At 46.6% G+C, this 27590-nt stretch overlaps 1 protein-coding gene and 1 long non-coding RNA gene across 2 annotated transcripts in view; one reads left to right on the top strand and one right to left on the bottom strand.

The window, feature by feature from the left end:
* Nucleotides 1–27590, bottom strand: part of mmp16 (matrix metallopeptidase 16) — a 119550-nt gene that overhangs the window by 72021 nt on the left and 19939 nt on the right. The window lies entirely within an intron of this gene.
* On the top strand, nt 15704–20511 carry LOC116972454. The gene is made up of 3 exons (XR_004411806.1): nt 15704–15752; nt 15967–15970; nt 20500–20511. It is a non-coding gene; the product is annotated as an uncharacterized LOC116972454 (long non-coding RNA).

Here is a 27590-nt window from a genome sequence, read left to right as displayed (position 1 = left end):
GAGCAGCATCTTCAGTCAGAGGCTGATTGCACCAATGTGCAAAACGGAGAGATATAGGAAGTCCTGTTTACCAGCTGCTATAAGACTTTATAATGCGCATAAATAATTGCACTTTTTTAAAATTAATTGTATTTTAACTTGTATTTTAACGTATTTTAACGTGTTAAGTATGGAAGCCATTTGAGGAAATGTGTGGTGTTATGTTTGTCTTGAAGCTGTCGTGGCACTGTAATTTCCTGAAAAGGATTATTAAAGGTATAATCTAATCTAATCTAATCTTCTCCCCATAACCGTTGACACAATAACATTGGGATTATTTGGATAGATGATGTTGCGGGTTGGGATTGAAGAAAGGTCCTGACCCAAAACGTCACCTATCCACGTTCACCCGAGATGCTGCCCGACTGATCCACTCCAGAACTGGGCGACACGATGGCGTGCAGCGCCAGAGATCTGCGTTCGATCCTGACTACAGGTGCTATCTTTACGGAGTTTGTACGTTCTCCCCGTAACCTGCGTAGGTTTTCTCCGAAATATTCGGTTTCCTCCCACACTCCAAAGATGTTCAGGTTTGTAGGTTAATTGGCTTGGTATAAATGTAAATTTGTCCCCAGTGTGTGTGTGTAGGATAGTGTTAGTGTGCAGGGATCGCTGGTCGGACTTGGTGGGCCGAAGGGGTCTGTTTCCAGTGTGTGTGTGTGTGTGTGTGTGTGTGTGTGTGTGTGTGTGTGTGTGTGTGTGTGTGTGTGTGTGTGTGTGTGTGTGTGTGTGTGGGTGTGTGTGTGTGTGTGTGTGGTGTGTGCGCGTGGTTTAGTCTTGTTGAATGTTGTCGGATAGTTTGGACACCGGTTTATCGTGAAGGGGAAAAGATTTAATAGGAATCTGAGGATTAACTTTTTCCACACAAAGGGTGGTGGGTGTATGGAACAAGCTGCCAGAGGAGGTAGTTGAGGCAGGGACAATGCCAACATTTAAGAAACAGTTAGACAGGTACATGGATTGGACAGGTCTGGAGGGATATGGACCAAATGCAGTCAGGTGGGGTTAGTGTAGCTGGGACATGGTGGCCGATGTGGACAAGTTGGGCTGAAGGGCCTGTTTCCACAATGTGTCACTATGTCATTTTCACCAACGTCTAGTTTATATAGTTAGGCATTTTGCAAAAACTGTCACCATCACAACGGACATTTGCACTCATTTTTCATCTCACCCAAGAGGCTTAATTAAAGAGCTGACAGTTTGACAATGTATTTGTCGGCTTTGGCAAACGGATGGAAAACTTCCGACAGGAGGAAGGTGTTGCTTCTGTGAATGAGGCCTAAATGTGCCCAACATGTGTCAGGAAAAGATAAAGCAAACTCAAGAATTTCCCTGCTACAACGATCATTCAGTCTCCCTTCACCATTACTGGCACCTTTAATAACACATTCTTTACGTGGGAGTACATGATTTTTTTTGCTACCAATAGAAAGCAAATGAAATCTTCAGCATGTCTGCCGTTGTGTTTGATCACACTAAACGCTACGCTTTTTAAACTCAGAACAAATCATCTTCAATGGATCATTGAGAAATCTGAGCGTCAGCACTTTTCAGCTGCAAAGACAGCTTCAGGCTATTTCAGAGCGCTTGAAAAGGGAAAAAAAGGTTGTTATGCTGAAGAAGCGACTTTGGGCGGCACGGTGGCGCAGCGGTAGAGTTGCTGCCTTGCAACACCAGAGACCCGGGTTCGATCCTGACTACAGGTGCTTGTCTGTTTTCCCCCTGACCTGCGTGAGTTCTCTCCGAGATCTTCGGTTTCCTCCCACACTCCAAAGACGTACATGTTTGTAGGTTAATTGGCTTGGTATGAAGGTAAAATTGCCCCTAGTCAGGGCTCTCGCTTGACTTTTTTTCCCTGTTGCCAGCCGGGCAACCTTGGCAGCTTTTTAGGTTGCCAAATGACAGTTTAGGTGGTCATTTAAGATGGCTTGCATGACACGTGCAATAATGTGCTCGGACGAAGTGCGTAGTTACCAGTCGGAATTATGCTCAATGAAACATTCACATATTATTTCTGCTTCAAATAAAGTCACAAACTAAACATTCACCAATCAAGACATGATAGATCCCACAATGACATGCAGCAAAATTAGAAGGCAGTCGGTGCAGAATGGATGGATTGAGGCAGGTGAATTAGTACGTTTTGGTTGGAGTAGGTAAAATTGTGAGGGGAGAGCAAGGGGGATGTCAGTGGTGTTGAATGGGGGGGGGGGGGGGGGGGGGGGGGGGGGGTTCAGTACGGGATGGATGGGGGTAGACAAAAGTGCTGGAGAAACTCAGCGGGTGAGGCAGCATCTATGGAGCGAAGGAAATAGGCAACGTTTCGGGTCGAGACCCTTCTTTAGACCGTTTCCCCCATTCTTCTTGAATGGGAGGATCAGTACAGGATGGATGGGGGGGGGGGGTCAGCGCAGGATGAATTGGGGTGGGGAGGGTCAGTACAGGGTGGATCGGAGGGTCTGTGAAGGATGAATGGATAATCACTACAGGATGAATGGGGGAAAGTGCAGGGTAAATGGAGGGTGGGTCAGTATGGGATGAATGCGTTGATTAGTACAGGATGGATGGGGGATCAGTACAGGATGGATGGATGGAGAAGTGCTGGGTGGATGGGAAAGGGGTAAGGATAAGGTGAATTGGGGAACCAGTGTAGGATGGATGGGAGGGGGGGGGGAGCGTACGAGAGAGAGAGAGAGAGAAGGGGGGCGAGGTGGGGAGGAAGGAAGGTCAGCGCTCCTCGGACAACATTGCCCGCTGCCTCGGCCGTTGGGATTTCCTCGCCACCGCCTCCCTCCTCCACCAGCCAACAGCAAGGCGCGGGGCCGAGCGGTGCAGCTCAAAGTTCCTATAGCTATAGTATCTATGGTGCAGCTGCTTCAGAAGTGTCGCAGTGAATGACGGCTCCCGCACAGCAGCAGCAGCGGCCGCGACAGCAATCCCGCTAACGGTGAAAACCGCTTTCAAAACAAACCCTCCCCCTCCCTCCCTCTCCCTCCTCCCGGTCTCGGCGTGCGGGAGGGTTTTTTTTAAAAAGCGCGTTAGTGGGTTTGCAAGCAGATTATCAGGGCGGGCGGGTTGCGGGAGGAGGCCCGTCATTCGCCCGTCATTCGCTTCAACCCTTCGTCACCCCGCACCTAGTATCTTGCCCACGCAATACAGCCATCACCGCCGACACAAAACATCGCGTTCCTTTTCTCCACAGATGCTGCCTGACCCGCGGAGTTACTCCAGTTTTTTGTGTCTATCTTCGGTACAAACCAGTATCTGGTTGCCAAGCCGGGCAAAATGACTCGGTGTTTAGGTTGCCCGGCGGCGCTTTGAGTGGTCAATGGCACCCAGGCAACCGTTAATTTCGAGTCCTGCTAGTGTGTAACTAGCAGGACTCCAGCTAGTGTGACAGTGTAATTGTGCGGGGAATGCTGGTCAGTGCGGACCTGGTGGGCCAAAGGGACTGTATCTCTAATTTAAACTAAACTAAACAGATACTCAGATAGCAAACACGTTGTATGACATAGAAACATAGAAAATAGGTGCAGGAGTAGGCCATTCGGCCCTTCGAGCCAGCACCGCAATTCAATATGATCATGGCTGATCATCCAAAATCAGTACCCCATTCCTGCTTTCTACCCATATCCCTCGATTCCATTAGCCCTAAGAGCTAAATCTAACTCTCTCTTGAAAACATCCAGTGAATTGGCCTCCACTGCATTCTGCGGCAGAGAATTCCACAGTCACAACTCTCTGGGTCAAAACGTTTTTCCTCATCTCAGTCCTAAATGGCCTACCCCTTATTCTTAAAGTGTGACCCCTGATTCTGGACTCCCCCAACATTGCCTGAATCACTGGATTGGAGTTGGTCCACAATGGGCAATGTGAGATCCCTCCGATGGCTTTGACCTACAAGGGGAAGATTTAGCAGCAATTGCCAGCATTGGACTTGAGGGGTTATAATGTGAACTCTCGTTCCTCCTCAACTCTCTAACATGAAACACAACTGAAGGATCCTCTTTGGAACATAGAACAGGAACAGGCCCTTCAGCCTATGATGTTCATGCCGAACATGATGCCAAGTTAAACTGATCTCCTCTGCCTGCACATGATCCATTTCCCTTAATTCCCTGCCTATTCATGTGCCCATCTAAAAACCTCTCAAATGGTACCTGCCTCCACCACCACCCTTGGAAGTAGGGTTGCCAACTGTCCCGTATTAGCCGGGACATCCCGTATTTTGGGCTAAATTGGTTTGTCCCATACGACACCGCCCTTGTCCCGTATTTGACTGCTACTACTCGGGTCGAGGGGACTGTCGGGTCGGGGCGTCACGTCCGGCCCCGCCTCGCCCATCCCGACGTAGTGCAGCCCATGGAGTGCAGCAGCAGCAGCGCCTCGCCAGCTGTCCGACCTTCGAACCTTCTCTTATCGCCGACACCGCCACCCCTCCTTCTCAAGACTGATCATCGGTTCATGAGTTGGATGGGGCGCCGGACTTTCCGAGCGACGTCGCGCGGCCCGGGCCAAAACCCCTCAGCTGGCCCGCCGGCTGGGCTATGTGTGCGCAGTCCAGCACCCGGGCCAACTCATCATTCACCCAGCCACGGCCGAGTCGGTCAACGGATTACCATGGGGAATTTGTCCCGTATTTTGACCTTTTGTCCCGTTATTTGGGAGTGAGAGCGATAGCAACCCTACTTTGGAAGTGCGCTCCAGGCACCCACCGCTCTCCGTGTAAAAACAATGCCTTGCCCCGCACCTCACCTTGAAACGTTCCCGCCTCTGGCCGCACAGCAATCCCCTCTATCTGACGCTCTTCCCTGTTTCTGTGCCCACTCATATGGGGAGAAGGCTGGAGAATGCGGTTAGGAGGGAGAGATAGATCAGTTACGATTGAATGGCGGAGTAGACTTGATGGGCCGAATGGCCTAATTCTGCTCCTATCACTTATGACCTAATGCCTCTCATAATTTTAAATAAACTTCTGCCTCCAAAAGTCCAAAGAAAACAATCTGAATCTGGACGCCGTCACGAGCCACAGTTGTGGTATCAATGGTGAACTGCTGTGCTATTTCCACATTGCCGAAACCCTTAAAAATCACTGCAATGCTTCTTCAGTCTGTTTAAATTACAATTTCATTTATTGCACACGTCTACAATTTTGCTGATGAATTGCCAGGGTCTGAATGAACCAAGAGCTTCATTAAAATGATAAATTCATTCATATTTCTAATAAGCGCTTATTAGCTTAAGTAATTCAATCAGGAGATATTCAAGAAGGCCCAGCAAATAAGAAGACCATGAGATTAGCACGTGTAGGTAGTTATACGCACGATAAATAGTGCTGAGAAACGCAAGTTTTAATATTTGGACAATTTCCAAAAGCAACATTTTACTGTGACAACATCTGGAGACAAGGAACTGCAGATGTTGGAATGTTGAACAAGTTCACATGTTTTAGGAGTAGAATTAGGCCATTCGGCCCATTGCGTCTACTCCACTATTCAAATGTGGCTGATATCTGCCTCCTAATCCCATTTTCTTGCCATCTCCCCATAACCCTTGACACCCGTTCTAATCAAGAATTTGTCTATCTCTGCCTTCAAAATATCCACTGGCTTGGCCTCCACAGCCATCTGTGGCAATGAGTTCCACAGATTAACTACCCTCTGACTAAAGAAGTTCTTCCTCACCTCCTTTCTAAAAGAGCGCCCTTTAATTCTGAGGCTATGACCTCTGATCCTAGACTTTCCCACCAGTGGAAACATCCTTTCCACATCCACTCTATCTATACCTTTCATTATTCTGTACATTTCAATGAGGTGCCCCCTCATCCTTCTAAACTCCAGCGAGTAGATGTCCAGTGCTGTCAGATGCTCATCATATTCTAACCCACTAATTCCTGGAATCATTCTTGTGAACCTCCTCTGGTGAACCTCCTTCTCCAGACCCAGCACATCCTTCCTCAGATATAGGGCCCAAATTTGCTCACAGTACTCCAAATGCAGTCTGACCAGCACCTCGTAGAACCTCAGCATTAGGTCTCAAACACAAAGTGTCAAACACGGCATTACAAAAAACAAACACAAAGTGCTGGAGGAACTCAGCGGGTCAGGAAGCAATTGTGGAGGAAATGGACATGCGAGGTTTCGGGTCGGGTCCCTTCTTCAGACATCGAGTCCTCTTTTCTCGAACTGCTCGTCTGATGAAGGGTCCCGACCTGAAACGTCACCTGTCCATTCCCTCCACAAATGCTGCCTGAACTGTTGGGTTTCGCCAGCCCTTCGCCTTTTAATCTGTAGCTACAAGTTCATCCAAATACAGCCACTGCAGGTGGGAGAGAAGGAGTGGAGACAACTTTTAAGAAGCCAGAGATACACGGCTGTGAAGCTCGGTGGACATTAACATTACCGGTCGGTTATCCTTGGTTCTGAAAACTGTTGCTTACCTTTTTTTTCTCCACAATGAGCCAATGAAATTCACCTGTCAGTGCCGGCTACAACCTACGAGAACCTACGACAGCCTCCTGGCGACCCACTACCACTGCACCTACGGCACAAGAATTCTCGCTACTCTCCATGGCGGCTTCATTCTGGTTGCCGCGAATTTTGCAACATGTTGAGGCCGCGACTAGTTCCCAGAATGCAGGAACTCCTCACGACCATGAAGACCATGGTGGCCGATTAGGAAAAGGGGAGATGCAACGAGACCTGGGTGTCATGGTACACCAGTCATTGAAAGTAGGCATGCAGGTGCAGCAGGCAATGAAGAAAGCGAATGGTATGTTGCCATTCATAGCAAAGGATTTGAGTATAGGAGCAGGGAGGTTCTACTGCAGTTGTACAGGGTCTTGGTGAGACCACACCTGGAGTATTGTGTACAGTTTTGGTCTCCAAATCTGAGGATAGACATTCTTGCCATAGAGGGAGTACAGAGAAGGTTCACCAGACTGATTCCTGGGATGTCAGGACTTTCATATGAAGAAAGACTGGATAGACTCGGCTTGTACACGCTAGAATTTAGGAGATTGAGGGGGGATCTTATAGAAACTTACAAAATTCTTAAGGGGTTGGACAGGCTAGATGCAGGAAGATTGTTCCCGATGTTGGGGAAGTCCAGGACAAGGGGTCACAGTTTGAGGATAGAGGGGAAATCCTTTAGGACCGAGATGAGAAAAACATTTTTCACACAGAGAGTGGTGAATCTCTGGAACTCTCTGCCACAGAGAGTGGTTGAGGCCAGTTCATTGGCTATATTTAAGTGGGAGTTAGATGTGGCCCTTGTGGCTAAAGGGATCAGGGGGAATGGAGAGAAGGCAGGTACAGGATACTGAGTTGGATGATCAGCCATGATCATATCGAATGGCGGTGCAGGCTCGAAGGGCCGAATGGCCTACTCCTGCACCTATTTTCTATGTTTCTATGTTTCTAAGACGATTCCCCGGCAACCGCCCGCGAACATGTGGCGACCGCAGAGTCTCCTGCAGCCGCCTAAAAAGTCACCAAAGTGGGACAGGCCCATTGGGGTTTGTTTCCATAGAAGGAGACTTCAACGTCAATAGTAATTCACTGTAAGCATGCCATTTCCAGCAGTGCGATATATATTTTCTGTTTTAGTCAGTGACTCCAGCAATGGGCAGACTGAACAGGTGAACCCGTCACATCGTTGACTGCCAGCAAAATGCTGTTGCTGAAACAAAGTTTAAAATGGGAGATAGGTGTGAGAAAAGAGGGAACCAGGTGAATGAAGGGAGGAAAAAAAATAGAAGGATGGATTGGAGAAGGAATAGAAAGAAACAGAAAAATGCTTCGGTGATGAAGACTAGCAAAAATGGAGAATACATTGGCACGTTGGTGCAGCGGTAGAGTTGCTTCCTCACAGTGCCAGAGACCCGGGCTTGATCCTGACTACGGGTGCTGTCTGTACCGAGTTTGTACGTTCTCCCCGTGACCTGTGTGGGTTTTCTCCGCGTGCTCCGGTTTCCTCCCACACTCCAAAGACACACAGGATTGTATAGGTATGTTGCAAAGCCTACCTGAAGCGTCGCTGAAAATCTGTCGCTGCGGGTGTGTGCGATTTTGGCGCCGTTTAGTGGGGGGCGGGTTTAAAACGCGATTTTCTCTAGGCTGTTCAAATCGAAGATGTTCAGCCTAGTTAGTTATTAACGAAAAATCGCTGGAAGACCCCGTCGCAAAAGCTATTATTAGTTTTAAAGGCCTCGTATAATAGTTATAGTAGTTTAAAAATCAATCTCTAAACCCGCGACCACCAGCAACCGCAGGGTCTCATAGAGCAAACAACTGAAGTTAGGCTGTATATTTTTACATTAAAAAGGGCTTCTAAAGATCCCTTTATACAAAGTTTAATATTGCGAGTAGCTCATTTTGGGCCCATTATATCCCGCAGTATTTTTCTGGGCATTTGGGGGCACAAATCTACCGCAATGTGAACGTTCTAAACCAGCGCGTTCCACAGGGACCCACTGGAAAGCTGATTTAAAATGGGCATTTATTTACAGCAATTGAACACTGAATTCCTTCCATTTGGCCTATAAATTAATGTAAATGAGATTTAAAAATCATGTTTTATTGTGAATTATTTGTGAATATTATTTGGACATTTAGGCTATTTAAAAATGTTAATCATTTATTAAGAAATGGATAGATGTTTAGATCTAGTAATTGAAGTCTGAAATTAGCTACAATTAGGTAACTAACTAATTATATGCTTTAATTTCAGGTCATCCAAGTAAGATTATTTTATATTTGTTTCAGTATGCTTCAATCTATGATAACTGAAAATTTCATTCAGTTCTCTTAATTTTTAAGAAAGTTATGGGCTTTTGACTGTTCACGATCACAGCTTTTTTGTTATGTCCATAGAAAATCAATAGGGAACAAGATGCTCATTTCCGAGTATGAAAATGGCCATAACTTTTTAAATACTTGAGATATGAAAGTGAATTAGGTGTCAAATTAAACTTATTTTTATGCTTTATCTGATGGGATAAATTGCAGACTTGATTTTTTAAATCTCAAAATTTTGTAACATTGCTAGATTGTAGGTAAATTGGCTTCGGTAAAGATTATAAATTGTCCCTAGTGCGTAGGATAGTAGTTGTGTGCGGGGTGTTCACTGACGGGCAGTATTCGGTGGACTGGAAGGGCCTCTTTCCTTGCTTTATCTCTAAACTAAACTAAAGATGAAGCAATGTTTAGGATGGTGAAATGTGTGAAGCTAAACTTACTCTTTGGAAGAAGGGAGAGATGGGGGCAAGTCATGGAAAATTAAATTATGATTGGGTGGAACCATTGTTCTTTTGAGTCTGTAGGAAGCAACATAGTTTGAAGATACAGCATTGAAACAGGTCCTTCAGCCCATCGTGTCCACCCCACCATCGATCAACTGTTCACACTAGTTCTGCGTTATCCCACAGTCTCATCCGCTCGCTACACATTAGGGACAATTTTACAGTGGCCAATTAATCTACACGTTTTTGGATTGAGGGCAGAAACCGGAGCATCTGGGGGCAAACCCACGAGGCCACAGGGAGAACTTGCAAACTCCACTCAGTCAGCATCCGAGACCTGGATCGAACCTGGGGTCTCTCGCACTGAAGGGCGGCAGCTCTGCCCACTGCACCACTGTGCTGTGATAGTGACCATGAGTATGCATACTGCCCAATAGCTCCATTGACCTGGACTCAATCATGACCTGCAGGGGCGGTACAGTGGCGCAGTGGTAGAGTTGCTGCCTGACAGTGCCATGAGACACGGGTTCGATCCTTCCTGACTACGTCTGCGTGGAGTTTGTACATTCTCCCCGTGACCGTGTGGGTTTCCTCCCACACTCAAGACTTGCAGGTTTGTAGGTTAATTGGCTTTGCTAAATTTTCCCTACTGTCATAAGGTCATAGTGATAGGAGTAGAATTAGGCCATTCGGCCCATCAAGTCTACCCCGCCATTCAATCATGGCTGATCTATCTCTCCCTCCTAACCCCATTCTCCTGCCTTCTCCCCATAACCTCTGACACCTGTACTAATCAAAAATCTATCTCTGCCTTAAAAATATCCACAGACTTGACCTCTACAGGTTTCTGTGGCAAAGAATTCCACAGACTTACCACGCTCTGACTAAAGAAATTTCTCCTCATCTCCTTTCTAAAAGAGCGTCCTTTAATTCTGAGGCTATGATCTCTAGTCTTAGACACACCCAGTTGTGAAAGCTTCCTCTCCGCATCCACTCTATCCAAGCCTTTTACTGTTCTGTATGTTTCAATGAGGTCCCTCCTCATTCTACTAAACTCCAGCGTGTACAGGCCCAGTGCCGACAAACGCTCTTCAAAGGTTAACCCACTCATTTCTGGGATCATTCTTGTAAACCTCTTCTGGATCCTCTCCAAAGCCGGCACATCCTTCCTCAGATATGGTGTCCAAAATTGCTCCCAATATTCCAAATTCTGCCTTACCAGTGCCTTATAGAGCCTCAGCATTTCATCCCTCTTTTTGTATACAAGCCCTACTGATATAAATGCTAGCATTGAGTTTGCTTTGTGGGATATAACTAGTGTACAGGTGGGGCAAAGGGCTTGTTTCCACTCTGTATCTGTGAACTAAACTAAACTTTGGTGCTAATTATGAGGAGTGTGTACATTCTCTCTCTCTCTCTCCGATTTCCTCCACAATCCCAATGATAAGCGAGTTGGTAGGTTAATTGCTACTGTAAATTCCCATCAATGTACAGCTGTGATGGCAAATACTGGGGGAAGCTGATGGGAACATAGGGAGAATAAAATGGGTTTCATGCAAGTTTAGTGTCAATAGGTATGTGTTGGTCAGGGTCTATTTTCGTGCTTAACTCCGACTCAGGTGAGCGTCAGAAAGCTTTGGAGGTTAGAGAGGAATTGAAGGTGATTTCAGTAAATGAGCATGAAATCTAGGTTGACACACCAGGGAGAAGTACTGAGCGGGGGGGGGGGGGGGGGGGCGGGCAGGCGGGCGTGCGTGCGTGAACTGCAGGTGCTGGGTCCAACCGAAGACAGGCACAAAAAAAAGCTGGAGTAACTCAGCGGGTCAGGCAGCATCTCTGGAGGAAAAGAAAAGGGGGACTTTTCTGGTTGTTCACTCCTTATCTTCATCTGTTTTGATCGGAAATTGGAACCTGACGGGCAACTTTTTATTTTAAACCAAGGGTGGTAGGTGTATGGAACAAATAGGCTCTTCGTCTCAGCTTGCCCATACCGACCAAGCTGACCAATCTACACCAGTCCCATTTGCCCGCATTTGGCCCATATCTCTCTAGACCTTTCCTATCCATGCACCTGTCCAAATGTCATTTCAATGTTATAGATTCTACCTCCACTGGCAGCTCATTACATGCACCCTCCATCCTTTAAGAATTATTTAGTTATTAACCGAGTGTAACACAGTGGAAAAACCAGGGGCATATAGAATAATTATTGAGTGAAAATTTGGAATGTAGGTATTGCTTGCACTAATCCTGTACAAGAAGGGACAGAGCCGGCTGTGCTTTCTGAGAGGGCTCCGCTCCTTCGACATCTGCAGTAAGATGCTGCAGATGTTCCACCAATCAGTGGTAGCTGGTGCCATCTTCACCACTGCCGTGTGCAGGGGCGAAGGGCGCGCACGCCAATAGGATTAACAAACTCATCAGGAATGCTGGCTCCGTCATGGGGGCGGGGTTGAATTCACGGGAGGTGGTCTTGGAGGGGAGGATGCTCAGCAAACTGCGGAGCATCTTGGATAATAACAGCTCACCCCCTCCATGACACACTGGTCAACCTGAGGAGTACCTTGAGCAACAGACTGGTTCTACCAAGATGCAGGACAGAACGCCACAGGAGATCCTTCTTCCCTGTGGCTATCAAACTGTACAACTCCTCCCCCTTCTGTCTTGTGGGGTGGACTGACTACCCCCTCCCCAATCTTTGCACATCACCAATCCTTTCCACTCATCGCTTTAATTTCACATTTCATGCATTTTGTGTTTTATGGCATGTTGGCAGATCAATTTCCCTCCTAGGGTAAAGAAAGTTCTATCATATCGTATCATTTTGATTTATGCATAGCCAAAATGTTAATAAAATTGCAAGATAATGGGTAAGATTCAACAAAGATGAACACAAAATGCTGGAGTAACTCAGCGGGACAGGTAGCATCTCTGGAGAGAAGGAATGGGTGATGTTTCAGGTCGAGACCCATCTTCAACACATCACTGGCAGCACAGTGGTGCAGTGGTAGAGTTGCCAGGGATCTGGGTTTCGAGCCTGACCAAGGGTGCTGTCTGTACGGAGTTTGCACGTTCCCCCTGTAACTGCGTGGGTTTTCTCTGGGTGCTCCTCTTTCCTCCCACACTTCAAAGACATAAACATAGAAAATACGTGCAGGAGGAGGCCATTTGGCCCTTCGAGCCAACACCGCCATTCATTGTGATCATGGCTGATAATCCACAATCAATAACCCGTGCCTGCCTTCTCCCCATATCCCTTGATTCCGCTAGCTCCTGGAGCTCTATCTAACTCTCTTTTAATTTCATCCAGTTAATTGGCCTCTACTGCCTTCTGTGGCAGAGAATTCCACAGATTCACAACTCTCTGGGTGAAAAAGTTTTTTTCTCATCTCAGTTTTAAATGGCCTCTCCTTTATTCTTAGACTGTGGCCCCTGGTTCTGGGCTCCCCCAACATTGGGGAACATTTTCCCTGCATCTAGCTTGTCCAGGTCCTTTTATAATTTTATACATTTCTATGAGATTCCCTCTCAACTAAATTCCAGTGAATAAAAGCCCAATCTTCCCAATCTTTCCTCATATGACAGTTGTGGAACCTTGTTAGACTTTGAAGGTTAATGAGCTCTGATCAAATTGTAAATTGTCACTAATGTGTAGTATGGTGCTAGTGTACGGGGTGATCGCTGGCCGGCGCGGACTCGGTGAGCTGAAGGGCCTGGTTATGTATCCATAAAGTATAAAGTCTGCTGTAAAAGCCTCTTTGTAAGTAAAGATTGCAGGAATCCAATAATTGTCGAGGTACCTGAATCTCCTTCCATAGCCCTACGGGATATGAGTAAGAATCTTATGGTCTAAAGTAGTTATATCTGACGGAGAGACAGGCTACAGGGAATTCAAGAAACAGATAATTAGGAGAAGTTCCTCATCTCCCAGCAGCATCATCTCTGCTCAGCAACAGGTTCCAGGAATCGGATGAGTTTTACAGGATAAATGCATCAATATCAAGGCACCAGGCTCACATTTGATGTCACAAACTAGGAGGTTTCATCATGTTCCTTCTAACTTGGCCCAAATCCCTCAAAATCTTTCTTATCTATCATACCTACCGAAATGTCTTTTAAACAGGCCATTCGGCCCGTCGAGTCCATGCCAACCAGCGATCGCCTGGTAAACTAATCCTGTCCTACGCACTCGAGATAATTTACAGAAGCCAATTAAGCTACAAACCTGCACATCTTTGGAGTGTGGGAGGAATCCGGAGCACCTGGAGAAAACCCACGCGGTCGCAGGGAGAACGTGCAAACTCCAAACAGACAGCACCCGTAGTCAAGATCGAACCCGGGTTTTCTGGCAGCTCGTTCCATACACCTAGCACCCTTTGTGTGAACAGGTTACCCCTCAGTTTCCTATTAAATCTTCTCCCCCGCCACCCCCCTCACATTAACCCTTATGTCCTCTGGTTCTGGATTCCGCTTCTCTGGGCGAGAGACTCAGTGCCTCTATTCCATCTATTCCCCTCGAGATTTTGAACACCTCTATTAAAATGAGGTTAAAAGATTTCCTGCCATTAAAAATCCTCTCAGATCTCTGAGTTTATTCTCTGAAAATGGCTTGTCCCGTTGCCTCTGTGTACATATTAGGGCCAATGACCGATGAATGTTTTTTTGATAACTGCAAACAACATTGCCACCATTCAAAGAAGGTACACTTCAGTTACAACAATCCTTTCATTCCTTTCCAAGCTCTTTGGACAGAAGCAAACAAATGAAACCTATTTCCCCATTGCTATTGATTTAATTCAGCCTGTCTGCCACATACGCATTACTGCAGGTGGAGAGGTAACGTCTACAAAAGGACATGAGATTAACACGACGTGGGATTGAACGGAGTGCACACATATGGAATTCAATTGAAAGCAGTCAGACCCAGCTGAATGTACCTGGGTTAGATTCAAGATGCTTCGAAAGAAGTGAATGTATAGATGGAGCCAAACAGCGGCATGTTGGCGCAGCGGTAGAGTTGCTGCTGAAGAGCCCCGGAGACCCAGGTTCGATCCTGGCTACGGGTGCTTGTCTGTACAGAATTTGTACGTTCTCCCCGTGACCTGCGCATGGGGAGAATGTACAAGTTATAGGAGTAGAATTAGGCCATTCGGCCCATCGAGTCCACTCCACCAAACAATCATAACTGATCTCTGCCTCCTAATTTTCCTACCTTCTCCCCGTAACTCTTGACTCCCGGGTTCCACCCCCCCCCCCCCCCCCCCCCCAACCCCACCGAGATCTTCGCTTTCCTCACACGCTCCAAAGACGTACAGGTTCGTAGATTAATCGGCTTGATATCAGTGTAGAAAATGTCCCTAGTGGAGGACCGGCCGCGGAGAATAAAGAGAGAAGAAGATTAGACCTTATTGCCTTCCATCACAGAGGGGAATGTAGGGAATCCGCTGTGGTGGATGTTTATGTTAACTTGTATGTAGTTGTGTGTCTTGTTTGTTTTAGTATGGCTGCATGGTAATCGAGTTTCATTGTACCTTCATTGGTACACGTAACAATAAACAGAACTTGAAACCTTGATAGAGTTAATGTGCGGGGATAGCTGGTCGGCGCGGACGCGGTGGGCCAAAGGGCCTGTTTCCGCGCTGTATCTCTGAACTAAATTAAAAAATGTTCCATTGAAGGAGTCCATTGAGGAGAGTAAAAAACAGGGGACTATAAATTAAGCACTATTTTAATTAGTCTCATTCTCATGCAAAGAAAACCTTAATTACAAGCCGCACTCAACAGCCTTGGGTATAAACTTTCTATCCTTCAATCCAAAGGAGCCAAGGACACAGCTACAGAGGAGCTCCAGGGCTCGAGATGAAGTGCGTCCAATCTCATGAATGGAAATGAAGATGAAATACACGTAGAGGCTTTCACTATTGTAATCAGAGTCTTAGAATGATGCAGCGTGGAAACAGGCCCTTCGGCCCAACTTGCCCACACCGGCCAACATGTCCCATCCACACTCATCCCACCATATCCCTCCAAACCGGTCCTATCCATGATTCTGTCTAACCATTTCTTAAACGTTGGGATAGTCCCAGCCTCAACTACCTCCTCTGGCAGCTTGTTCCATACACCCACCACCCGCTGTGTGAAAACGTTACCCCTCGGATTCCTATTACACATTTATCCCTTCACCTTAAACATAAGTCTTCTGGTCCTCCATTCACCTTCTCTGAGCAAGAGACTCTACACGATCTACAGTATTCCTCTCACGATTTTATACACCTCTATAAGATCACTCCCTCATCCTCACATCCTCTAGCCTAGGCAACATTCTTGTAAATCTTCTCTGTACCCTTTCCAGCTTGACAACATCATTGATTTAAAAATAATCGTTTAAAAAACATTTCCCATATCGGAGGAAGGTTGTGTGCTGGTGTTGGAGAGGGTCCAGAAGAGGATTACGAGAATGATCACAGGGATGGTTGGGTTAATGCAGGAGGAGCATTTGTTGGCTCTGGGCCTGTACTCGCTGGAGTTAGAAGGATGAAGAGGGACCTCATTGAAACTTAACAAACAGTAAAAGGCCTGGATACACGTAGATACACGTGGGAGAATCTTGGACCAGAGGCCACAGCCTCAGAACAAACGGGGCGTGCGTCTAGAATGGAGTTGAGGAGGAATTTCTTTGGTCAGAGAGTGGTGAACTCTGTGAAATTCATTGCCACAGAAGGCGATGGAAGCCAGGTCATTGGGTATTTTTGCAAGGGAGATTGATAGGCTCTTGGTTAGTAAGAGTGTCTAAAGGTATTGGGAGAATGTAGTTGAGAGGGAAAGATAGATCAGCCATGATCGAATAGCGGAGAGTAGGCTCGATGAGCCAAATGTACCGGAGAAAACCCACATAGGTCATGGGGAGAACATACAAACTCTGTACAGACAGCACCCGTAGTCAGGATTGAACCCGGGTCTCTAGCGCTGTAAGGCAGCAACTCTACCGCTGCGCCACCGTGCAGCCTCCACTTAACTTTTCATGAGTGTCAACGAGGTCTACATTGCAACCTCGGGCTGTTCTCCCTCCCCTTTCAGAATGCACTGCCAGAGACCCATATATGTGAATGAAACGGACAAAGTACAATTATTACATACAGGTGCACAACCTTTTATCCGAAAGCCTTGGGACCAGACACTTCTCGGATTTCGGAATTTTTTCGGATTTCCGAATGGAAGATTTTTAGCGTAGATTAGGTAGGTAGCGCGGGCGGCTTGAAAAGTCTGGAGCGGCTGCCTCCTCACTGGAGACCGGGGAATCATTGTAAATCATTGCTTAAATGTTAGTCAGTTAGTTTGGAGGGATTTTATGTGGTGGGGGGGGTGAAGGGGGAAACTTTAATTCTTAGTCCCCCACCTGGTCGGAGAGGCGGGGAGCGGGTAATGCCTTACCGGGTCGCCGTGCAGTAAGCTCCGGAGCGCTGTGGCCGCCGACTCCCAACATCGCGGAGCTGGGGCTGCGGGCGTCCGGCCGCGGGCCGCGCTGGATTTGGAGCGCACCGCAGCCAGGGGTAGAGTTGCCGGGGTCGGAGCTACAACCGGCGCCGCCCGCAGCCCCAGCTCCGCGATGTTGGGAGTCGTCGGGCATAGCGCTCCGGAGCTTACTGCACGGCGACCCGGTAAGGCATTGCCCGCTCCCCGCCTCTCCGACCAGGTAGGGGACTAAGAATTAAAGTTTCCCCCTTCACCCCCCCCCCCCCCCTTTTCCACATAAAAGCCCTCCAAACTAACTGACTAACATTTAAGCAATGATTTACAGATGTTTAAGTGTCTCCCCGGTCTCCGGGGAGGAGGCAGCCGCTACAGTAGTACAGACCTGGGTTGACCATGGGTCGTTTCGGGTCAAGTTTGGCGCCAAACGCGAGCTTTGGTGTGCAGACGGCATCCTGGAAAAAATGTCCGGTTTTCGGAGCTTTTCGGTTTCCGGAACTCCGGATAAAAGGTTGTGCACCTGTACTTCCATCATTAGTTTTTGTTTTTTGTTTCAGTTTTAGAGATACAGCATGGAAACAACCCTTCTGGCTCATTGAGTCCACACCGACAATCAGTCACCCATTCACACTTGCTCTGTTATCCCAATTTCCCATCCATTCCCTGCATTTCAGGGGTAATTTACAAAAGGCAAAAATACCAACCCACACGCCTTCATAATGTGGGAGGAAACCGGAGCCACAACGTGCAAACTCCATACAGACAGTGCCCAAGATCAGGATCGAACTTGGGTCTCCTGCGCTGTGGGACAGCAGCACTTCCGGCTGCGCCACCCTTTTAAGGTCTAAGTAGCATTAGGCCATTCGGCTCATCAAGTCTGCTCCACTATTCAATCATGGCTGATCTATCTCTCCCGCATAACCCCATTCTCCTGACTTCTCCCCATAACCTGTGACACCTGTACTAATCAAGAATTTATCAATATCTGCCTTAAAAATATCCACTGACTTAGCCTCTACAGCCTTCTGTGGCAAAGAATTCCACAGATTCACCACCCTCTGACTAATTAAATTTCCCCTCATCTCCTTCCTAAAAGAACGTCCTTTAATTCTGAGGCTATGACCTCTAATTCCAGACTCTCCGACTAATGGAAACATCCTCTCCACATCCAGTCAATCCAAGCCTTTCACTATTCTGTATGTTTCAATTAGGTTCCCCCCCCCCCCCCCCCCCCAATTCTTCTAAACACCAGCGAGTACGGGCCCAGTGCTGTCAAACGCTCATCATAGGTTAACCCACTCATTCCTGGGATCATTCTTGTAAGCCTCCTCTGGACCCTCTCCAGAGCCAAACACATCATTCCTCAGATACGGCAAAGGTGCCCATATTTAGGAGTTAGGAATCTTCCCACATGATATGCTTGGGGGCAGGGGCGGAACACTCGGGGGGGGGGGGGGGGGGGGCAGAGGGGACACGTCTCCTCCATGTATTGATAGCGAGTTCCGCTCTTGCTTGGGGGCATTCACTGCAGCAAATGTCACACACACTTGGGCCCACAATTCCCCATTTATCCGATTAATGTCTGCCATCTCTCCAGAGACGAGGATGTTATTTTGTGATGCTTGATCCTGGCGCTCAGTACAAACAGCACATTCCAAACCTGTAGCCTAGAATTGGCCGACTCACTTGGAGAGGACGGATCATTGATGTGGGAAATTGAAACTGTGATACGGGTGTAATAGGGATGCACTTTTGAGGCAAGCGGCCAAGGAATGCTATTAAGCTGAGGGAAAAAAAAGAGCTTTCTGCATCTGTCTGACTGACTCAAATATCGACAGTGAGCTTTGTAAAATGAAAGAGCTCTGACTTTAGACTTCAGAGATGCAGCGTGGAAACAGGCCCTTCGGGCCCAGCAAGTCCACGCCAACCAGCGATCGATCCCCCTGTACACTAACTCTATCCTACACATGAGAGACAATTTTTTTTTTACAATTTTACCAAAGCCAATCAACCTACAGACCTGCACGTCTATGGAGTGTGGGAGGATACCGGAGAAAACCCACACAGGTCACGGGGAGAACGTACAAACTACGTACAGGTAGCAGGATTGAACTGGGTCTCTGGCACAGTAAGGCAACAATTTACCCACTGTGCTGCCTTAGTAGATACCTGCAAACAACCCTCATTCTGCGGAACACAAAGGCCATCAAAAGAAAACCGCAACCTTCCAGCATTGGAAATGTAATTTGATCCAAATTTTGGGGGAAAAAAACTATGTAAGGTTAGTGAAGTGGCTTGAAATTGAGACTGACAGCCAGAGCCCACAAGTCACTGAATTTGCCCATCGGCTGAGACTAAGAGCAAAGGTGATCTGCCCTGCATTTGCAACAGGAATGTGTAGGAAGGAACTGCAGACGCTGGTTTAAACCAAAGATAGACTCAAAAAGCTGGAGTTACTCAGCGGGACAGGCAACATCTCTGGAGAGAAGGAATGGGTGACGTTTCGGATCAAGACCCTGCTTCAGCCATCAACAGGAAAATGCACAACTCAAGTGTGCAGCTGGAGAGCTGCAGGCAGACGATTTTCCTGACGTTAAGGCTTGGTGCAAAATCATGCACTTTACCCCTAAACCTGGCGACTCTGTACACTGTCTCAGTGTACTACTGCTACAATGCCCTCCATAATGTTTGGGACAAAGACCTATCATTTATTTATTTGCCTCAGTACTCCACCATTTGAGATTGGTAATAGAAAATACATAGCCCCACCCCACCCCACCCCACCCCATTTCATTGGCACAACTTTGGTCCTCATGTTGATAAACAGCAATAAAAGTTTCCAAAGGTGATGGAAAGACTGGAGGAAAGACTAGATGCTGAGAGCTCTTTTATACCTGCATTAAGGAGGCAATTAAACACACCTGAGCAATTATAAACACCTGTGAAGCCATGTGTCCCAAACATTATGGTGCCCTGAAATGGGGGGGGGGGCCATGTACAAAACGCTGCTGTAATTTCTACATAGTGAAACCAAAATGTATAAAAAATGGCCTTTGATAAAATCTGACAATCTGCACTTTAACCACATCTGATTTTTTTTCTGTTACAAATCTTAAATTGCGGAGTACAGACGCAAATAAATAAATGATGGGTCTTTGTCCCAAACATTATGGAGGGTCTGTACACACTTGTACTGTATCTGAGATGCTTATTTAATATGTATCTAAGTGCTCTTGCTTAGTGATACTTGAACTGATCTGTGTACAGAAATGAATCTCCCTGTACATCGGTATATAATAAAGTACCATACATTTTTTTTGTTGAGCGACTTTGTCTTTGAACAATTATGTTTGTGAAAGAGTTACGTCGAATTACAAAAGACAAAAGTCTGGTGGCGCAGCGGTAGAGTTGCTGCCTTCCAGCATCAGAGACCCAGGTTCCATCCTGACCACGGATGCTGTCTGTGCGGAGTTTGTACGCTCTCTGCGTGGGATTTCTCCCGGTGCTCCGGTTTCCTCCCGCACTCCAAAGATGTACAGGTTTGTAGGTTAATTGGCTTTGGTAAAATTGTAAATTGTCCCCATTGTGTGTAGGTTAGTGTTAGTGTGCGGGGATCGCTGGTCGGCGTGGACTCGGTGGGCCGAAGGGCCCGTTTCTACACTGTATCTCTATGTTGTGCTGACTGTGCTAAAATCAACTGGTAACCTTTGTGTTTCTTTTGAACAGTTTGTACTTTTACAATACAATAGACAATAGACAATAGGTGCAGGAATAGGCCATTTGGTCCTTCGAGCCAGCACTGCCATTCAATGTGATCATGGCTGATCATCCCCAGTCAGTACCCCGTTCCTGCCTTCTCCCCATATCCCCTGGCTCCACTATTTTTAATACACTTCTCCCTTCCGTTGCAAGCCGTGGTAGACTGTGCAACACTGGTCCCCATTTACTATCTTCTCATGCATTTAATCTCTGTGGGAAAACCTAATACAAATTCATAGACTGAAATCATTATGTGAAACAGTTTCGTTTTTCACAACACGATTGAATTGACAACTGTGGACGAATGTCAGGAGATGTATCTTGTACTCAACTTTGTAATGCATAAAATATTGTGCTCACAGGCCGGTACTAATACTGTCAGAAAACAAACACATCAGTGGAGCCACAATACCCGACCAAACCACATGAGGTTGTTGAGAACTTGACACCAGTTAAGTCTTTTTGACGTCATGCTGGAGCTCTCTCCAATTACATATTGGATCTCTGATGCGATTTGTTTCCCCCACAATGTGTTTAAATAATTTAGTGCGGTGCGGCTCGGCTTTGTATACAGACAAAACAGAAAGCAACGAGGTAGTGCCACGGTCATTTTAAATAATGAAAGACTTGTCCTTTCTTGCAATCTTAATCCACTTCAGACTTAATTGGGACACTGATGTATAGATCGATTGATCTACTTTTTTTGTCGTTTAGTTTAGAGACACAGCGCAGAAACAGACCCTTTGGTACTGGCTGTATGGAGTTTGCACGTTCTCTTTGTGACCGCATGGGTTTTCTCCGGGGGTTTACTTTAGAGGTACAGCGCGGAAACAGGCCCTTCGGCCCACTGTGTCCACGCCAACCAGTGATCCCCGCACACTGACACTATCACACACACCAGGGACAATTTACAATTTTACCAAACCAATTATCCAACAAACCTGAACGTCTTTGGAGTAAAGCACTTCTCTCTCTTATATGCTGTTTGACAGGTAGTTTAGTTTAGATTAGAGATACAGCGCAGAAATGTGAGGTTATCCATTTTGGTGGCAAAAACATGAAAGCAGACTATTATCTAAATGGTGGCCGACTAGGAAAAGGGGAGATGCAGCGAGACCTGGGTGTCATGGTACACCAGTCATTGAAAGTGGGCATGCAGGTGCAGCAGGCAGTGAAGAAAGCGAATGGTATGTTAGCTTTCATAGCAAAAGGATTTGAGTATAGGAGCAGGGAGGTTCTACTGCAGTTGTACAGGGTCTTGGTGAGACCACACCTGGAGTATTGCGTACAGTTTTGGTCTCCAAATCTGAGGAAGGACATTATTGCCATAGAGGGAGTGCAGAGAAGGTTCACCAGATTGATTCCTGGGATGTCAGGACTGTCTTATGAAGAAAGACTGGATAGACTTGGTTTATACTCTCTAGAATTTAGGAGATTGAGAGGGGATCTTATAGAAACTTACAAAATTCTTAAGGGGTTGGACAGGCTAGATGCAGGAAGATTGCTCCCGATGTTGGGGAAGTCCAGGACAAGGGGTCACAGCTTAAGGATAAGGGGGAAATCCTTTAAAACCGAGATGAGAAGAACTTTTTTCACACAGAGAGTGGTGAATCTCTGGAACTCCCTGCCACAGAGGGTAGTCGAGGCCAGTTCATTGGCTATATTTAAGAGGGAGTTAGATGTGGCCCTTGTGGCTAAGGGGATCAGAGGGTATGGAGAGAAGGCAGGTACGGGATACTGAGTTGGATGATCAGCCATGATCATATTGAATGGCGGTGCAGGCTCAAAGGGCCGAATGGCCTACTCCTGCACCTAATTTCTATGTTTCTATGTTTCTCTCTTATATGCTGTTTGACAGGTAGTTTAGTTTAGATTAGAGATACAGCGCAGAAACAGGCCCTGCGGCCCACTGAGTCCATGTCGACCAGCGATCACCCCGTACACTAGCACTATCCTACACACTAAGGACAATTTATAAAAACCTGTACGTCTGTGGAGTGTGGGAGGAAAGCGGAGCATCCGGAGAAAACCCACGCAGGTCACGGGGAGAATGTACAAACTCCGTACAGACAGCGCCCGAAGTCAGGATCGAACCCGGGTCTCTGGTGCTGTAAGGCCACAACTCTACCCCTGCGTCACCGTGCCGCCCAAAACAGTTCATCGGCACAAGTTGCACTTGATATCCGCAAGACGGTATCACGTCACATGTGGTAGGATTTTACTGAATTATAAGCAAAAAACAAATTTCCCTCTACCTAGGTGTATGTGGCAATAAAGTACAATTAAACCCACTTTCTCTATTCCTAAAAAGAGGGACTGGATAGTGTGAGAAATGGGTGTGTACCAGGGAAAAGGGAGTCTCAGGGGAAAGAGAGGGGGGAAATGAGAAGCATTTCTTATAATTGGACTTAAAATTATTTTGTGTCTGTTGGACCTGACACTTCCAAGTCAAGTCCATCTCACGATTAAATAAAACACCTGTTTAAATTTCAGTGACCTCCCACAGTACTTGACATATGATGCACCATTTCTCACTGATTGCTGCCAAATCAATAGAATACATAAACCTATTCAATAGATCCTGTTTAATTGGTGGGACATGTCCTTTTCACCAAACTGATCGTATTTTCTCCATTTGGTTGCCTGGTTGGCTGTACCATAAAACCTTTTTTTTCTCTCATCACACCATAATTTCAAAAAGGCATATTCATATACATGTTCAAGAACCTCGTGACCTTGTGCCAACACAACAACCTCTCTCAAGTCGGCAAGACAAAGGAGATGGTGATCTACCCTGGTAGGCATCAATGGTGCCAAAGCAGAGATAGAAACATAGAAAATAGGTGCAGGAGTAGGCCATTCGGCCCTTCCAGAACAGATCAATATGATCATGGCTGATCATCCAAAATCAGTACCCCATTCCTGCTTTTTCCACATATCCCTTGATTCCATTAGCCCTAAGAGCTAAATCTAACTCTCTCTTGTTGATGGTTGAAAGCTTTGAGTTCCTAGGAGTGAATATCACCAGCAACTTGTCCTGGACCACATATATCAAAGCAATGGCTAAGAAAGGTTTAGTAAGTTTGGCATGTTCCCGGCAACTCTCACCACCTTCTACAGATGCGCCGTAGAAAGCATCTTATCAGGATGCATCACACCATAGTTTGGGAACAGCTCCATCCTCTACCGTAAGAAATTGCAAGGAATTGTGGACGAGGCCCAGACCTTCACGCAAACCAACCTCCCTTCCATTTACTTCATTTACACCTCACGCTGCCTCAGCAAGGCCAGCGGTATAATCAAGGACCAGTTGCACCCTGGCCACTCCCTCTTCTTCCCTCTCCCATTGGGCAAAAGGCACAGAAGTGTGAAGACACACACCTCCAGACTCATGGGCAGTTTCTTCCCAGCAGTTTTCAGGTAACTAAACCATCCTGACCAGCGATCCTGACCTATCATCCATCTCATTGGAGACCTTCAGACTATCTTCACTAGTTTTTCCTTGCGCTAAATGTTATTCCCTTTATCACGTAACTGTACGCTCTTTCCGCTGACTGGTTAGAACGCAATACTGTACCTCAGTACACGTGACAATAAACTAAACTGAGCTACAAAGTATATGTGGAAAATGGTAAAAGTCTACAAAAGCTTTGCATCAGCTTTTGTTCTGCCACTTTGACAATGCCTGTTGACATTTTCACTGCTGGGAATCCTCATTGCCCAGTGCCTAGAACATATCTACACTCATTCTATGGGAAAACACACAGAAGAAACAATGATTAATCCTGAGAGCTTCCAAGAACTTGATCTCATCTGATGTGTGACTCACAGACTCCAGCATCCATCCTCATACTTGGATGCTGTCAGCATATTTAGGTTTATTATTGTCACATGTTCCGCGGTACAGTAGCTTTGTTTTGCATGCTATCCGAACAGATCAGTGTGGATATTGATTGTAAATTGCCCCTTATGTGCAGGATAGTGTTAGTGTGCGGGGATCGCTGGTCAACACAGACTCGGTGGGCCGAAGGGCTTGTTTCCACGCTAGGGTTGCCAACTGTCCCGTATTAGCCGGGACTTCCCGTATATTGGGCTAAATTGGTTTGTCACATACGGGACCGCCCTTGTCCTGTATTTGACTGCTACTACTCGGGTCGAGGGGACTGTCGGGTCAGAGCGCCGTCTCCAGCCCCGCTTCACCCATCCCGACGTAGCGCAGCCCATGGAGTGTATCAGCAGTGCCTTGTCCGTGGCCCCAACAGTCAGCAGCCCGGCCAGCTGTCCGACCTTCGGACCTTGGCTTACCGCCGACTCCACCACCCCTCCTTCTCATGGCCGATCATCGCTTTATGAGTTGGATGGGGTGCATGGCCAAAACTCCTCAGCTGGCCCATTGGCTGTGCTTTGTGTGCAGTCCAGCACCCGGGCCAACTCATCATTCACCCAGCCACGGCCGAGTCGGTCAACGAATTGCCACCAGGAATTTGTCCCCAATTCTGACCTCTTGTCCCTTATTTGGCAGTGAGAAAGTTGGCAACCCTATTCCACGCTGTATCTCCAAACTAAACTAAACTAAACAACCCTTAATGTGGTGAAGTGGCTAAATAATCCATGGAGAGTTGAGAGGTAAGTGAGAGGGTTTAATTTGAAGGGCTACAGAAAGAGGAAAGGCTCTGATGAAATTGCTCTACCAGGGGGTCAACATGGATTCAATGGGCAAATAACCTCATTTTGTTTAGATTAGTTTAGAGATACAGTGCAGAAACCGCCCCTTCGGCCCTCTGCTGGTCCGAAGGGCCTGTTTCTGCGCTGTATCTCGAGACTAAACTAAACAGCTGGAGAAACCCCACGCAGTTATAGGGAGAACTCGCAAACTCCACACAGACGGCACACATCGTCAAAATCGAACCCGGCTCACTTGTACTGTAAGGTAGCAAACCTATCGCTGCGCCACTGTACCGCCCCGAAAATGTTTCCCTTACTTGAGAAATCCAGAACCAGGGTTCCTGGTCTCAGAATGAAGGGTATACTGAGATGGGGAGAAAGTGGCCTCATTCAGAGAGTGGTGAATCTTTGGAATCCTGCATCCCACCTGAGCTGCAGAGCCTTAATAATTGAGTTAAGTGATTGATAGACCTCTGGATATTAAGGCAATCCAGAAATATAGGAATAGTGCAGAAAACTGATGTGGAGAGGATTAGCCATCACTTTGATGAATGGCTCTTATTTCAAATGTTCCTTATGTGAAACTGGTATAATTGAAAAACTTGTATGGTATAACTTTAGCACACAAATGAGGAATAGTTTAAATAGTAATATCTTGGATTTATTCCACATCTTTCTTGCAGTCATCTTGTTTCTTTTCGCCCTTGTGTACGGCATGATTGTATTTATGTGTAGTTTGTTCAGATTTAATTGGACAGGACGGCACAGTGGCGCAGCGGTAGAGTTGCTGCCTTACAGCGCTTGCAGCGCCAGAGACCCGGGTTCAATCCCAACTACGGGTGCTGTCTGGACGGATTTTGTACGTTCTCTCCGTGACCTGCGTGGGCTTCCACTGAGATCTTCGGTTTACTCCTACGCTCCAAAGACGAACAGGTCTGTGGCTTAATTGGCTTGGTATAAGTGTAAATTGTCCCTAGTGTGTGTAGATTAGTGTTCATGTGCGGGGATCGCTGGTCGGTGTGGACTCGGTGGGCCGACGGGCCTGTTTCCGCTCTGTATCTCCAAACTAAACTAAGTATGCAAACAAAAGCTTTGCACTGTACCTCGATACACGTGACAACAATAAAAACCATGCGTGAAAACGCACACCTCCAGATTCAGGGACTGTTTCTTCCTAGCTGTTACCAGGCAACTGAATCATCCTAACATCACCAGAGAGTAGTCATGAACTACTATCTACCTCATTGGTGACCATCGGACTATCCTTGATCGGACTTTGCTGGCTTTACCTTGCACTAAACGGTATTCTCGTATCATGTACCTGTACACTGTAAATGACTTATTGCAATCATGTATTGTCTTCCTGAACTGGATAGCACGCAACAAAAGCTTTTCACTGTACCCCGGTACAAGTGACAATCAACTAGACTAAACACTAAACCAATACCGATATTAATCCCAAAATCCTTAGTAGAATCCTTAAAAAACAAAACATATTAAGCCACAACAGGACTTCTTAGGACAGCAAAGGCACCTTTGCGATTTTGTGCTGCTATTTTAAGGTATTTTAAAATAAGATGATGAGATAAACAGATATAATGTTTTAGTGAATTATAGAGCAAACGGCAAAGTTGCTGAAGTCAGATTGCTAATATTTGAACAAATGAAACTGGGGGTGTACTAGTAAGAAATGAAAGAAAGACTTGCGTTTATATGATCTCTCAGGTAATCCCAATTAATTTATCTTCGACGAGGAACTTTGGAAGTATACACCTGTTGTAATTCAACAGTGGACAACGTCACCTTTCCATGTCCTTCAGAGCAAATTGGGTTGATTGGGCCTCAGCACCCCCTTGTGTAACTGGCTACTGGACTTCCTCACTGACATGACCCCAGTCAGTGTGGGTTGGAAACAACACCCCCAACATCATCTCTCTGAGCACCGGTTCCCCTCAGGGCTGCGTCCTGAGTCCACTGCTGTTTACCCTGATGACCCACGACTGTTGTGCCAGGTTTAGTACAAACCACATCATGAAGTACGCAGATGACACAACAGTGGTGGGCCTTATCCGGGACGACAATGAACTGGCTTACAGGGAGGAGGTGAAACAACTGGTGGACTGGTGCAACATGAACAATCTGATCCTGAATGTTGACAAAACAAAGGAGGTCATTGTTGACTTCAGGAGAAACCGGCACAGTCACACACCACTACACATTAATGAACTTGATGTGGAGTTGGTCAGTAGCACTAAGTTCCTGGGGGTGCAGATCACGAACAGTCTGACCTGGTCACAAAACATCGCATCACTAGTTAAGAGAGTGCAGCAGCGTTTGCATTTTCTGCGCCGGATGAGAAGAGCTCACCTTCCCCCATCCCGTCCTCACCACTTTCTACAGGGGCACCATAGAGAGC

Source organism: Amblyraja radiata, chromosome 4, assembly GCF_010909765.2.
Source record: "Amblyraja radiata isolate CabotCenter1 chromosome 4, sAmbRad1.1.pri, whole genome shotgun sequence".
Lineage (NCBI taxonomy): Eukaryota > Metazoa > Chordata > Chondrichthyes > Rajiformes > Rajidae > Amblyraja > Amblyraja radiata.
Note: the sequence above shows the minus strand (reverse complement) of the source record. Positions and strands in the feature narration are given on the sequence as shown.